The sequence below is a fragment of the Protobothrops mucrosquamatus genome, unplaced genomic scaffold, assembly GCF_001527695.2.
Source record: "Protobothrops mucrosquamatus isolate PMUCROS unplaced genomic scaffold, P.Mucros_1.0 scaffold2716, whole genome shotgun sequence".
NCBI lineage: Eukaryota > Metazoa > Chordata > Lepidosauria > Squamata > Viperidae > Protobothrops > Protobothrops mucrosquamatus.
In genome coordinates, this window is record NW_015388759.1 from 1 (window position 1) to 6,130 (window position 6,130).

Sequence of the window (6,130 nt, forward strand, 5' to 3'; positions counted from 1 at the left end):
TACGGAGGAGATGGATTGCTTAAGTTTAGAGTTTGGAGTTAGAGATATTAATATCTGTTTACTTGTAGTTGAATGTTAGCCTAGGTTTGGTTTGGGAAGTCTGGGGGGTAGGGGGATGGGATAAATCATTGTGTAATACTTGTGATGTATTTTTTCGTTTATGATAAAAACAATAAAATTTTATATTGAAAAAAAAGAATATTTTTTTCTCATCCCTTCATAGACCACAGGTATTGGGGAGGAAGGGATTACAAGAGAGTAAGCAAGCACATAATGGGAAATACAACAGGCTGTTTACATAGTGTGCTCAGGACTGCCAGCAGCAGTACATTGCTTTTGATGGTCTTTCCCAATTGTGTACTTCCTTGTTTCTCATCCCTTGCTTTCCATTTTTGCCACTCCGAGGGGGGAGGGGGAGAAAAACAATAGCTTTAGCACAGGTCATGTATTAAATGCAATGGCAATCATGTAACTGAGGGACACTATAAAGGTTGTAAATGCAGCCATTGATCATAAAGTTATATTTTTCAGCACCATCATAACTTTGAACAGTTGCTGAACGAGGCAGTCAGTAAATGAGGACTATCTATACTACCTCCTATCAGTTCTAGGCAACACTATTTTTTCTCTTGAGATCCAATTTTGAACTGTACAAGGAAGATACAATTTGAAGTCATTATTTGATCAGAGAATTCTCTAGCTTGACTTTTAGCTAGTCCTTTTCTCTTCCTCCAGCCTATCTCACAGGAACAGAATGAAGATAAAATGAGAGGTTGACCTTACATTACATCATCTTGTGCTCCTCAAAGGACAGGCAGAGATATACAAAACAAACAGTAATCGTTTAAATAGTTTACCTTTAGCTGAGGTGGTGCATTCTTTATATGTAAGTGCACTACAAGGATGATTTCAGTTTATAACCTCAGATATTCAGTACTTCTCTTCTGCAGTTTTTTACATGTGCACACACCATGCACATGTAAAGAACTCTATGGTCAAGGCTGGTAATACAACTCTTCTTTTTGGCCAACATTAGGGCCTTAGATGTTTAAATGCAATAAGGGTCTCCTACTTACGCCAAAAGTGGAGAGACAAAACTAAACCTGAGCAATACAACATGCTAGCATATGATTGATGCAAAACATCTAGAAGATTCAGGATGTTACTATTTCTTCCCTCTCCAACTCTAGTTTGTATAAGCAGCTTATTAAACAAACACACATACATAAGGCAGCTATTATAATGCCAATTGTTAGACTGAAACTTCTATTGCATGCAGTGAGTCTTTAACTATAAAGTAAACAATAGAATTGTGGCATAACAAATATAAAAGTATCTTTTTATGAACATCATTAAATGACAAAGATAAACAAATCAGAACAAGAGAGAAAGAGAATAGGTTTTAAAGAGCTGTTTAAAAAGTCCAGCTGGAAACTACCCTATCCAAATGTTGAACCTATCGTGATAAGCAATTTGATAGGTTAGTTTGTCATGCCTATACTGGTCATTGATAAAGTGCTGAGCAAGCAGCATGAGTGAATAGGCTGCATCCCATTAATAAACTAATAAACTTAATACTAGGTCTGAACACATTGCTGTATTGTACTTCTCTTTCCTTTGGCTTATTCATTTTATATTATTTCTGAAGCAATCAATATTCACACGTCAAGGGCAAACGCAGTGACTCCAACTTTACCATCTCTGTTTTATAATTATTACAATTTGCAGAGGCTATCCAAACTCAGATTCCCAAGTGGAAGAAAGGTCAGCTTCACTGAGTCTTAAAAGTTTTGCTGGTGAAGATATTACCCAAACTATTTCCTTTATCAGCAATTTTATCTGGGACAAATGCTAGGAATGTCTCCAAGATACACACTAAGATTGTGAAATTCTTTACCTTGCAGGGGAAGGAAGAAATGAAGTGTGTGTGTGTTTGTGTGTGTGTGTGTGTGTTTGTTGAGAATCCTGTATCCCGTTTTAAGTCATTTGGTGGGTTGGTATTCGAATTACTGGTACCTCCCTTCGGAATGAGCACAACTGAGCATTATAAATTAGATCCAGTGAGATGTATTTATAAAATCAACAGGTGCGCAAATAATAAGACCCCCCCTCAACTGAACCCTAAGTACATTCTCTGGCCGCTACTTCCATTAGCCTAGTTCTGAAATGATGGGGAGAGGGACTAGCTTTGGTTGATTGAAGGCGAGGGACGCTCCGTCTCCCAGCTGATCCCCTCGCCCAGGGAAACGGAGCCTCTTCTCAATAAGTGACCATTTCCGCGTCCCTTCCGCTCTCGGTCCCCTCGTTACTTTTTAGGTTATCTGGAGGCTAATCTCGGTCAGCAAANATAAGCAGGCACCCAATGGGGAATATGCATCAATACCAATGTGCTGGTACCGCCAGCTGTAAGTACACTCTGCAAATAGCTTGGTGTAGTACCCATTGTGTGCCTGCTTATTCCCTTGTAATCCCTTTCTCTACAATCTCTTTGCTTTGTGGAGGGGAGAGTAACACAAGAAAGATTGCCTATAGAATATTTTTTTCTCATCCCTTCATAGACCACAGGTATTGGGGAGGAAGGGATTACAAGAGAGTAAGCAAGCACATAATGGGAAATACAACAGGCTGTTTACATAGTGTGCTCAGGACTGCCAGCAGCAGTACATTGCTTTTGATGGTCTTTCCCAATTGTGTACTTCCTTGTTTCTCATCCCTTGCTTTCCATTTTTGCCACTCCGAGGGGGGAGGGGGAGAAAAACAATAGCTTTAGCACAAGTCATGTATTAAATGCAATGGCAATCATGTAACTGAGGGACACTATAAAGGTTGTAAATGCAGCCATTGATCATAAAGTTATATTTTTCAGCACCATCATAACTTTGAACAGTTGCTGAACGAGGCAGTCAGTAAATGAGGACTATCTATACTACCTCCTATCAGTTCTAGGCAACACTATTTTTTCTCTTGAGATCCAATTTTGAACTGTACAAGGAAGATACAATTTGAAGTCATTATTTGATCAGAGAATTCTCTAGCTTGACTTTTAGCTAGTCCTTTTCTCTTCCTCCAGCCTATCTCACAGGAACAGAATGAAGATAAAATGAGAGGTTGACCTTACATTACATCATCTTGTGCTCCTCAAAGGACAGGCAGAGATATACAAAACAAACAGTAATCATTTAAATAGTTTACCTTTAGCTGAGGTGGTGCATTCTTTATATGTAAGTGCACTACAAGGATGATTTCAGTTTATAACCTCAGATATTCAGTACTTCTCTTCTGCAGTTTTTTACATGTGCACACACCATGCACATGTAAAGAACTCTATGGTCAAGGCTGGTAATGCAACTCTTCTTTTTGGCCAACATTAGGGCCTTAGATGTTTAAATGCAATAAGGGTCTCCTACTTACGCCAAAAGTGGAGAGACAAAACTAAACCTGAGCAATACAACATGCTAGCATATGATTGATGCAAAACATCTAGAAGATTCAGGATGTTACTATTTCTTCCCTCTCCAACTCTAGTTTGTATAAGCAGCTTATTAAACAAACACACATACATAAGGCAGCTATTATAATGCCAATTGTTAGACTGAAACTTCTATTGCATGCAGTGAGTCTTTAACTATAAAGTAAACAATAGAATTGTGGCATAACAAATATAAAAGTATCTTTTTATGAACATCATTAAATGACCAAAATAGACAAATAAGAACAAGAGAGAAAGAGAATAGGTTTTAAAAAGCTGTTTAAAAAGTCCAGCTGGAAACTACCCTATCCAAATGTTGAACCTACCGTGATAAGCAATTTGATAGGTTAGTTTGTCATGCCTATACTGGTCATTGATAAAGTGCTGAGCAAGCAGCATGAGTGAATAGGCTGCATCCCATTAATAAACTAATAAACTTAATACTAGGTCTGAACGCATTGCTGTATTGTGCTTCTCTTTCCTTTGGCTTATTCATTTTATATTATTTCAGAAGCAATCAATATTCACATGTCAAGGGCAAATGCAGTAACTCCAACTTTATCATCTCTGTTTTATAATTATTACAATTTGCAGAGGCTATCCAAACTTAGATTCCCAAGTGGAAGAAAGGTCAGCTTTACTGAGTCTTAAAAGTTTTGCTGGTGAAGATATTATCCAAACTATTTCCTTTATCAGCAATTTTATCTGGGACAAATGCTAGGAATGTCTCCAAGATACACACTAAGATTGTGAAATTCTTTACCTTGCAGGGGAAGGAAGAAATGAAGTGTGTGTGTGTTTGTGTGTTTGTGTGTGTTTGTTGAGAATCCTGTATCCCGTTTTAAGTCATTTGGTGGGTTGGTATTCGAATTACTGGTACCTCCCTTCGGAATGAGCACAACTGAGCATTATAAATTAGATCCAGTGAGATGTATTTATAAAATCAACAGGTGCGCAAATAATAAGAACCCCCCCCCCCTCAACTGAACCCTAAGTACATTCTCTGGCCACTATTCCCATTAGCCTAGTTCTGAAATGATGGGGAGAGGGACTAGCTTTGGTTGATTGAAGGCGAGGGACGCTCCGTCTCCCAGCTGATCCCCTCGCCCAGGGAAACGGAGCCTCTTCTCAATAAGTGACCATTTCCGCGTCCCTTCCGCTCTCGGTCCCCTCGTTACTTTTTAGGTTATCTGGAGGCTAATCTCGGTCAGCAAACAAACTTGATCCACAGCCTCTCCGGTGCCTTGAAACGGTGCCCTTTGGCCATTTGCGCCCCCCCCCCCACTTCCCCTCGCCTGGGCACCGCCAGAAGAACCGCGCATTCCTTCAGCTGGACGGGCTCCCTCGGGTCGTGCCTCGGAGCGAGGACGACGCTAAAAGCCGGCGCAACTAACTGCAGCTCCCTTACTGAAAGGCGGCGGCGGCGGCGGCGGCGAGGGGGGGGGGAATTCCTCCGAAAGGACGACTCAAAACTCCCCTGCAATGGCAGCGCCCGCCAGGCAGCCAGCCGAGGGAAAGCCGATCGCCCAGATCAACCCCCCCCCCCCAAAAAAAACGCGGCTGGCCGGGACCGAGCGCTTTTTTCTTCCGCTGTACCTGAGAGGAGACCGGCTTGGGGGACTCTCTGGAGCGAAGCTCTGCTCCGCCCTGGCCGGCAGCCGGGATGGAGTGTAAGAATGGTAGGCTGTCAGCACCACGCTGCCCGAATCCTTTATCTCCATTATCGGAAGCGCATGTCTTCCTCGCAGCCTGGCGACCGACAAGTTGTCTACGGGAAGCCTTTGGCTTCTAAGGATCAAAGGACTCTGTCAAGCCAGGCAGGCATGGCCTTGCCCTTTAAGAGCCCGTTCCCTTGTTACGGATTGCCGGGCAGGCGAGACGAGGCTCTTCCTCCTGCCCAGAACATATGAATTAACGTAAGATCCCAAAACGCCGCCCCCTCGCCCGCCTCCCTCCAAGAAAGCCCCGAGTTTCTAAGTAACTAGAAACCAGAAGGAGCCCTGCGTGGCACTGAGATCCAGAAGCCCATGCTCCTCCGTTTACCTTCCCCTGCACTTTGCTGTGTTTTTCTAAAGTTTTCCAAGAAAATGCAAACTCGGGGTTTTTCCTCCTTTCACTTGCATAAGTTATCGCTGGAGTATACAGAAAGGGGAAAAAGAAATAAAGGGAAAAAAACCCCTGCACATATTATAATATTTATTTTTCAAAAGGTCGGTTTCTAAATAAAGTGTGGATCACGTGGAACAATATTAATCAGTTCCTTTTATTGCATCGATCAAGAGACGGTTCAGAAGCAGAGAGCAAAGATATATCAATCCAAGACTAAATCCAGAGTGGCACTGCTTGTCTGTGATCTTGTTTGTTACAACACATTGTGCTAATTCCGTAGCTTTTCCTGTATTGAAAATTTCAAACATGGCCTATTTGATTCAAAATCATATTCACTTTTTAAAAACCTACATTACTCTTTCCAAAACCAAATCGTATCATTAGGAAACAGAACAGCAGTCATGCTAATATCATATGTGGAAATGTCTCCTACATCATTTTACATCTCCAATTAAATCTCTGAATGTTCAGTGAAAAATCATTCATTCCATTTAGCAAGATTGGAAACACACTTTATCCACTGATTCGTTAATATGAGATATTCTAACTCTA